The sequence below is a fragment of the Sebastes umbrosus genome, chromosome 14, assembly GCF_015220745.1.
Source record: "Sebastes umbrosus isolate fSebUmb1 chromosome 14, fSebUmb1.pri, whole genome shotgun sequence".
In the NCBI taxonomy this organism is placed as follows: domain Eukaryota; kingdom Metazoa; phylum Chordata; class Actinopteri; order Perciformes; family Sebastidae; genus Sebastes; species Sebastes umbrosus.
The window spans coordinates 15,745,927-15,755,967 of NC_051282.1; positions in this window are offsets into that span (position 1 = coordinate 15,745,927).

The following is a 10,041-nucleotide window of genomic DNA, read 5'->3' on the forward strand; positions in this document are numbered from 1 at the left end:
TGAAACAATTATCCAGTTTGCACCCCGCCGAGGTCCAACATTCCTCCTTTGTGTTGGAGGAGCTAAATAAAGCTGCTTTGTCGAAGGTGTTTCCTCACTCCTTCAGCTGCTACAGAAGATTCACTTAAAGCTGTGGGCAGATGTGCTAAAGTACGAACACAGAGACAAACCTTTTTACTTTATTCCTAATACTTAATTCTTTAATATTCTGTTCTCATGTAATTACCCCTGAAATTACATCTCATGATACAACGTTTAAAATGATTTTACAGTCAGTATAATAACTTTACACATGTGCACAACCTTTAGCTAATTAACAGTGACACATTCCACGGCAGCACCGATGGAGGAAGTGGCCTCGGATGGTGATTAGCTGCAGGTTTGTTGGTTGTTACTTAATGATCCCGGTGGGGATTAAAACTAAGCAGAAGAGAGAAAGATTTACTGCAGATTAAACAAAAACACGTTGTCAGAGTCTACTGGGAATAACACAGCATATTAATAAACATAAAGCATCCTTTGCTGACATTTGAACAGGGTTGAAGCTCGTTAACAAGTGTAGCTGTTTAAACTCTCAGGTACACAGATGTTAGAACTGTGGGCAGAGCAGATGTGGGTTGTGCATCGTTATGAGATCACACAGAGAAAAAATGCTATAAAAAAATGCACTCAAATCTTAAACAAGTCATAATACACTCTTCACCAAATGTAATGCCATTTTAAACAACAGAATAATAAAAATCACGAATGCTTTTTAAAATGTGTATCAGCTCTGCTCTGACTGCTTGTTTATCACCGGTCTGTGAAATCTTGCAGATGCCATTAGGAGCACCAAAGGACACCGGAGGACATAGATGCACTACTGTTACTATTTTTATGAAGCAGCTGAAAACGTTTCTATTTAGACAGGCTTTTGATAATTCGTCTGAATAATCAACTCCACTTTATTCATTGCTTTTATTGGCCTCTTCTTGACTGTATTTGTTACCTGTTTGTGTGTCTTTGTCCTCATTTGTTTGTTTTGTTGTGTTTTTAGCTTGACAGCCCTGTGCTTGTCATCGCTACTTTTAATATTGACTGATGTATTTTTTATTATTGTAAAGCACTTTGTGATTTTGTATCTGTGAAAGGTGCTACACAAATAAACTTTACTTACTTTACTTACTTACTGTCAGGATATAGTGACCGTTTTTATAAAAATAACTTTTTTTTTTTAAACCATATTTGCCCCAATCTGCCTACTTCAGCTTTAATTAGTAATGAAAACAACTTGTTAATTGCAGTTCAAAGTGCATCTTTAATTTTCTTCTTTTCCCCTTTGCAGGCCAGAGGAGATATATATAATCTAATTTCTTTTCAATAGCAACTGACTTTCTTTACAGGAAAATCTGAAGAGGGAATATTACAAATGTTGCATGTTTACGTCGCAGCTCCGTCTGTAAAAAAGACAAAACATGTTGGTTCTTAACTGTGGAAGCTTTCTCCTCCAGCAGAAGGTTCCCATTACCTCTGAAAAACCCTTTCAAAATGAGACATGTTATGTAACGAGTGTAACACTGACAGAGCTCTGACCTCTGTTCTCCTCTGGATGTAAACACACTCTGCACAACATGGAATGAATATTCCGCACACACTGCTCTTACATCGGCCCTATATACTGATAGACACCAGTGTGAAGGTGACTAACACAGCGGGAAGAAGCAGCAGCAGAATTTAAAAACACTGGGAAGAGACGTTTATGTTGCCTCCGCTGCTGGCTGTGTAGGTGGCGTCTCCATAGAAACCAGGAGCTTGTTGCCACTGCCTCGACCGAGTGCCTTGATACTCTGGAAAGCTGGTTTAGAGAGATGATGACTGTCTGACCAAAAAATCTGCTTTGCATGATTTGTTCTGATTCAAAATTGTTCTCATAATTATCTGTCCCTTTTTCTAGAACAAAGAGCTAAACGTTAACAGACAGTCAGACCAGAGCCTGATGTCTTTTATTAGCCCGTGTCTCAGGTCATGAGGCTGCTTGCTGTTTGTATTCTCAGAGGAAACCTATTCCAGGACGCTAATCCTCTGATTATATCTGCTCTCTGCATGTTGACCTGCAGCGCCTTAAAGCTGCTGTTTCCACAAGCCGTGGACAAAAGGGGGGGATCAGAGGCTGACGTCAGGAGCCATAAAAAGTGGACATGGTTCTTTTTGACAAGAAAACAAGACATATTTAAAGGAAAATATCTGCTCTGTGTGGAACGCTGAAGCACAATTCTGGTTACACAAAATCTCCACGTGGGTTTTCCTCTTGTGATGCTGCTATTTTAAGAGACTAAATCCAATTATTTGGTAATTATTTCAATCCCTGTTTTGACTTGACAGCAAAAACAACAAGCCTTTCAGTCTTTCAGCCTCACAGGACTGGGTTTATATCCAATGAGAGCTGCGGCTGCTGCTGCAACTTTGCTGTTTTTCATGTTGGCCTATTTTTTTTTTTTTTTTTTTTTTACTGATGCTGTTTTCTCTTTGTATGTTTTTTTGCTTTCACACAGCATCCCTATTCACAAATGATTTTCACTCTCAAATTGAAGATGAATTAGTCCTACAGGTATCTTGCATGCTCACACATTGGTTGCAAGTATGTAGTTTGAATGTTGCACCCCTTGATGGATGATAATGTTGTATTTATTGGCTCAATACAAGCTTTTATATTTAAATTTCTTCATGCATTTTGCCTCCTTATTGCAAGAACCACTGTTTTGCACTTTGTCCTGTAGATTAATCATTTAAAGCTGCAGAAATGGAGCAAATATGATTTAAAAAAAAGTTATTTTTTATAAAACGGTCACTATATCCTGACAGTAGTGCACGAGACAGGTAATCTGAAAAAAATCATGTGCCTCTGTGTCCTCCGGGGGAAAACAACCAGTCGGAGCTGATCTGGAATCTGCCGTCTCTGAGCAGCTGTCAATCACTCGCAAACTCCGACCAGACGGTCAAACTAGGCAGCGCTGATCAAATATGAATCAATATTCTGTTACTGTAATACCTATTTCTCACCTCAAATGTTTTCAGAATCATCTTGAAGTGTACTCTTTAGCTGTAAAATGAGAAAGTTTGTGACCCGGCAGCCATGTTGAGATAAATTGAGGAAATAACAAGCACCGCCCACCAGCCATAGCACAGCCAATAGAAATGCTCTCTCTCTGAAATGACCTGTGATTGGCCAAAGTCTTCCGTCATGAGCTATATTTTTTTAAAGCCTGAAAACGAGGCCATGAGGAGGTGCAGAAGTCTCTCAGAACACTTGAATTACAATATGCTGAAAAGATATTATGGAATTTTTGCCCAATGATGGCAAAAATATTCTGCCTACTGAAGCTTTAAGGGGATAAACTAAAGCCGTTGTTGTTGTGTTGCACGGAACGGTTCTTGTGGGTTATTCTTGCAGTGTAAACATATCACTTTATGTGCTCTGGGTGATTCTTCAGAATAAAGATCTTCCTATCCTTGAGCAAAACGCTTTCTAGAAACTGTCCACAGAAAAAAATACTTTTGTGTTACAGAAGATAGACATCGCTATAAAGTTCTTGCACTCCACAAACCACCACATGTATGTAAATGTAAACAGCCTGGGGGGGGAAAGACACTGATCAGATAATCAGATAATCAGATTATCATCTGCTGTAAAACTGCAGTACTCTCACTGACCACGTGATGGGAGTGCAGAGCAAAGCATGCAACATCCCCCCCCACACACACACACAGACACACACACACACACACACATCACAACAAAGTCACAAGTCCTTCACCGGATGACGTTCACAACACTGCACAGCAGAAGTGCCACCTGTGTTGAAACTAATGGAGTTTTTTCTTTTTTCACTCTCTCAGCTTCTCAATGGCCTTGACATCCAAGCGGCGCGGCAGCCATTTCCACAAGCAGCAGCAGAGAGGTGAATGAGGACAGAGAGGGATGAGAGTGTGATGGAGACAGAGTGGGAGAGGAGAAACACAGTGAAAGAGAGAGAGAGAGAGAGAGAGAGGTGTGGGTGGCTGTGAGCAGAGAGGGAATATGCTCTATACTCTGGGAGGCTGTGTGGATGTTTGTTGGCGGTGATGAGGAGGCTGTAACCCCCGGTAACAGCTGCTCCACAACTGGTCCACTCCGGATCCCAGAGCCCCCTAAACATGCAGGACTCCCACTAATCTGAACACTTTAAAAACCTCTCACACAACAGCAGCAGCAGCATCAGCGATTGGACGCTAAGAGCACTCAGAGGCCTTTCACTGAGAGGCCTCAGCATGCACACACACTGTGCTGCTGATGTTTACCTGCTAATGGGATGCTAAAAAACACTTGACATGCCAAACTGTGAGGTGCTCACGCTTCATGAGGAGAACACAGTAGTTTCTTCACTCTGACCTCCTCTCTCCATCGCATGTCTCATCTCTGGTGGATGAGTTTGGAGACATGTGGCCGGCTGCTGTTTGCTCTCCGTCCACCATCCATCCCTCGCACTGCAGTGCCTCCAGGTCATCAGGCGGTCTGAAGACATGAGATCCTCTTGGCCAGACATCAGAGGTGCCAGACGTAGACTGTGAGGGCACATTTTTTACTGCCCAGCTGCAGGAAAGCCACCGTTGGAAACCATTTTATTACAGCCCAGAAGTGAGAGAGCATGAGGATACCTCTCTGTTACGTTGCCTCATGATGTCCCTGAACCTCATCTGACACCAAGCGGTGACGACATATCTTCATATTTTTCAATCCCCCCAAAATCTGAGAACAATCCAGTAATTGTAGTTTTTAAAGTGAGAAGAGACCTCTGTCCCAAAACTGTCTAAAACTCTTTAAACTACATAACCCGGAGTAATAAGAAAGCAATAAGAGAGGGAAGACAGACTTCACTGTTAGGGAAGGTGGGCAACTGCTTGGGGCCCCTATTATGATGTTTAGATATGAAAAATATTGAATCATGTTACTATTCTAACTCATTGTATCCTGAAATAACCATCAAAATGCCTCCAAAGCACTTCTCAACTGTACACTACATACTGTGTAACATTGTAGTACTACATTTACTTGACAGAGAAATGTTACTGGTCACATTGCAGATTCAGATTTGACTCACAAAATATAACAATTCAAATATAATGCTATTCATTAAACTATCCAGCATCATAAGCTCCACCTCGAACAGACGTTAAGTACATTAAAGCTTCAGTAGGCAGAATATTGTTGGCATCATTGGGCAAATATTCCATAATAACTTTTCAGCATATTGTAATTCAAGTGTACTGAGAGAAAATTAGACTTCTGCAACTCCTCATGGCTCTGTTTTCAGGCTTTAAAAAACCTAGCCCGTGACGGGAGACTTTGGCCAATCACAGGTCATTTCAGAGAGAGAGTGTTTCTATTGGCTGTGCTCTGGCTGGTGGGCGGTGCTTGGTATTTCCTCAACTGATCTCAACATGGCTGCTGTGTCACAAACTTTCTAATTTTACAGCTGAACAGTGCACTACAAGATGTTTGTGAAAACATTTGAAGTGAGAAATAGGCATTACAGTAACAGAATATAAATTCATATTTGATCAGCGCTGCCTAGTTTGACCTTTTGATCGGAGTTTGCGAGCAATTGACTCGTGGCTCTCAAAGATGGCAGCTGGACGGCAGACTCCAGATCAGCTCTGACACAGAGGCACATGATTTTTTTCAGATTACCTGTCTCATGCACTACTGTCAGGATATAGTGACTGTTTTATAAAAATAACGTTTTTTAATCATATTTGCTCCATTTCTACCCACTGCTGCTTTAAGGACATTGTGCTGATACTGCCTCTCTTTCACTCTCAGTAAACATCTGAATGCAGGATTTTTACTGTGCAATATTATTAGTTTTACTATTAATAGTTAATAGGTTTACTTCAGAAAAAATAAAAGTTTTGATTAGCCTTCTTTTCTACCACTGCCAATACCAACATTCCCAATTAGAGAAAGGGGGGAAAGTAAAGCAAGACGGCGTTAGCCTGTCGCCCTCAAACCAAGACTGCACTGTCCTCCAACTTTGGTATTTTAAAGCTCCTGTGCCAACACAGTCTCATGGTAGTTTGTGAAAAAGTCACACAGTTTAATCTATTTGATTTGTGTACATAAACACAAATTTCCCTTTTTTTTTGTGATGCTCAGCACGACTTTCAACAACGTATTTTTGGTGCTTCTCTATGAATATCCAGCAACACATGACGCATGTGTCAATTTCCTTTCCAGTCTTTTTCAAAATAAAACTACTTATATTTAGGACTAGATCGTGGTTTGGGTTAAAATAACACCGGAAGTATCGTAACTTAAGTACGGAAGTTACGTGACAAATAAATCAACATTGACTTCTGGTTTCACACAGAACACGAACAGCGGTCTCCTGGTGAAAGTCTGGTGTTTTTTGACCCACCCATCCACCCCGACCTCCTCGTCGCTCTTTATACTTCACGGTTCACGATTACGTGGATTAAATAAGAATTGATTTTGTGCTGACCATCATGGAAAAAAAGGAAATTCATGTCTCTGTAAACTAATCAATACATTAAATTCCGTCACAAACTGCTGCAAACTGTGCAACTGGGCTGATATTGTAAAATAAAACTGCCTCAAATGATCCACATGTTTCTGTTATGACCTGTGTTGATAATAAAAAGCAGCTTCAGTGAGGTCCTGATAGTCACTCCTTCATTCTGTAAAAAGCTGCCAGCCTCTACATTTCATTTGCACTGACGAATCTGTGTCAGTGACCTTTTAACTTAAGGCCTTAAAACCTGATGAGGAGGCTTTTTTTCTTTTGTTTGTGGTGAGAGGCCTGTGTGTGTGTTTCTTTAATCACTAAAGTTAACAAAATGCGATGACAGCAGCTTTAAATGATGTAGAATGTGTGAATTTTGTGTGCAGTTTTTTTTATTTTATCTTTTGCCTCTAGCTGTGAAGTCATTCTGGTAATTACTATCGACAATGAAAGTGTTGATCACAAGTCAAATAAATCTAAAAGGAACAACAACTGCTGGTGGTGGAGACTGATAAAGGGAGGCCGGCGGTTATTTCATAACATTCAACTGAGCGGAACACAAGCTCTCATGTCCACTTGGCCCGTTCACAAGAATCCCTGAAACCAGAACACTGTATCTCTGTAACATCAAGTACTACCATTAGTGAGTGATGTTTGGCCTCTGTGTGTTATGAGTTCAGCTTGTTTATCAGGGAGCCAAACATTTAATCAATTCATTCAATGATGTACAGACATTGTTTGACAAATTGTAATTTGTTAAGAAATTAGATCATGATTAGATATTCATGGTCCCTAGAGGAAGATTCGTTCTGATTTTGTGGATGGTTCCTTCGACCAACTCTTGACAAGATATCACGAGAACTAATCACTGGATTTCTATGAAGTTTTCTCTGGATGCTCATGATCCTCAGCAGATGAAATCTTGTGTTTTTTTAGTGAACCCCTTAACATTTTATCCAGTGTCACTAACCGGATAAAATGTTCAGTCGCACACAAACAAATCAAGATCTAGTGAGCAGATTACTGTGAAAGTTACTCAGCACATTAGTTCACAGAAACAAATCTCTGAATTTCCTTTAAACCATCTTAAAATGTATTAGTATGCGCCAAAGTCAGACTTTATTATCTTAATATTCCGAGTGTCCCTTTCACCCAAATGCATCCTAAAAACTCAGTTAGAGAAATAGACTGCTGAGTGTCACTCCATTAATGCGGTAAGAAATAAAATCCTAAAACATGCCTTGACTCTCAATTAAGAGATGATTTCGAGATAAATTCAAGGAAATGTGATGAAGTTGGGGTGCACTTCAAATAAAGTGAAGACAAAGCCTTTAATAATTTGCTTTTTTTGTCTTTTTAATTGCATTTATTCACTGAGGTGACTGAAAAGGCTCTTATTGAAGATAATTTGCGAAGGCCATGTGAGAGGAGCAGCGGCAGCGCCGGCCCTCTCGCCTCTTAATTGGTCAGTGTCGCTCTCTCCCAGCTCTCCTCTCAGTTCCCAAGGAAACAACGAGCCCACTTTCACACTGCAGCAGGTTTTTTTTTTTTTTTTAACAGCTCCTGCCAGCGTATAGCGTTCGTGAGCTTCCACACAGCCGACACACACAGACAGAATGTGTTTCAATCAGTGATTTTTCTGTCAGTAACATAGTGCTCAATGCACTGTGGCTTCATGAAAACCATCATCATCCTATACATGCGATCACATCTCATGCCACATTTCCATTTTTCTAAAGCTTAGGCTTCATCACAACATGATATTAGAGCTCCATTGAACTTGTTGCATCATGTCTCCAGGACTACCAATTTCTCTGATAGCAGAGCTTTTCACAACACAATGAGACTGCTCATGTTTTCCAAAGGGAAACACATCTGCACACCTGTGGCTGGCTGTAAAACTCTGTGTGTGCTGCCAGTCATTTCATCTGTTCTGCAGTCTGATGCTGCTCCAGGAGTTTATTGATCCTGGATGTATATATAATGTACAAAAAAAAAAAACATAGTCAACAACTCCCATTAAAAGACCAAAAACAACAATTTATCCTACTAACAAATATTGTGTACGTATCACAGACCTGAGAGCTCCAACATCTAATCTGTTAAAAACACATCAATGTTCCTTCATCGCCATGAACACACATGCTGTAGTTTGTTTAGACTCAATCCCACACACACCGTCCTGCTGCCACTAATACTCACTATAGAGCACCAAATGTGAATTCATCCGCCGCTGGAAATAGTCCCTAACAAATGCACTATTTCCTCCTGTGTGTTTGGGAAAAACTACAGTGATCAGCTGTTTTGGGAAATTATTGACCCTTTTTTTTTATTAAAAAAACCCAAAAAAAAAACGGTAACATTTAATTTTACAAGTCCGCAAATTTCATGGTAATTAGGTAATAATTAGCAAGTAACCTATTTGGAATTTCTTTGGGATTATTGCCAAATTACCCCAATATTTACCTCAAAATCTATCGAAAATTACTTTATTATAAACATTATTTGATAATTATATGCTGGAAATATAATGGTTAAAATAGGGCCCTTCGGCTTGAGAAGCGTCTGTGCTCTATTCTTCATCGGAGGTGGAAAACCAAAACTAATAGAAGACACTTCTGATCAGGAACAAATCTCACCATTGTGTGACTTATTGTCTAAACAAATGTAACCTGGTAGCTGATGTAATGTCATGATTCAGGGAGTTTTTTTAAAGAAATTTCAAATAAGTCTTTTGCTAATTATTATCTATTTATCAGCAGACATAGAAATAAAGCATATCAATTAACTTTGTACTCTTTTCCTGGAAATGTATTGCCGCCTACCATAAGCAGTCTTTCTCACTTTTTATTCGACATCACTCAGTCATCAGTAGTATATTCACATGGTTGCATTTGCAATGCATTCAGTTTATGGTGTGAAATGACGCCAAAAGCAAAAACGGCGTTATGATTGCACGCAAAATTACCTACAAATTGCCACGTCATTCATAAGCCATTTGGTGAGAACGGGTCTGTTTTTTTTTTATTAAAAATGTGTATAAAACCAGGTGGATGGAAACACACTTACAGTGTCCCTGCTGGGTTTTAGATGTTTTTGTGTTAAAGAGGCTTTTAAAACAACCATGAAATCAGAATCTTACCTTCTCGTCCACACATGCAGAATAACGGTGAAGGTGACTTACACAAACCACCTACGAGCCAACATGTAACATCCGTGTGCCTGAGACAGCAACCACTTGTCATGTCAAGAGAACTCCTCAGAGCTGCTCTGATCAGCACACTTCAGTCTCTGTTATGATTGAACAACATTGATTAGAAGCACAGTGAGTGTTTCCTCCCCTCAGTGTCAGTCTGATCCAGACCTGCACTGTGGCTTTAATCATTTTATATTTTTCACTGGAGATTGTTTTACAAATAAAATGTTACAAGATGAGTTTACTTGTTTTGTTTTTTTTAGATGCTTGATTTGATTTTTTTTCCCTGTTCCCACTCTCCTTGCT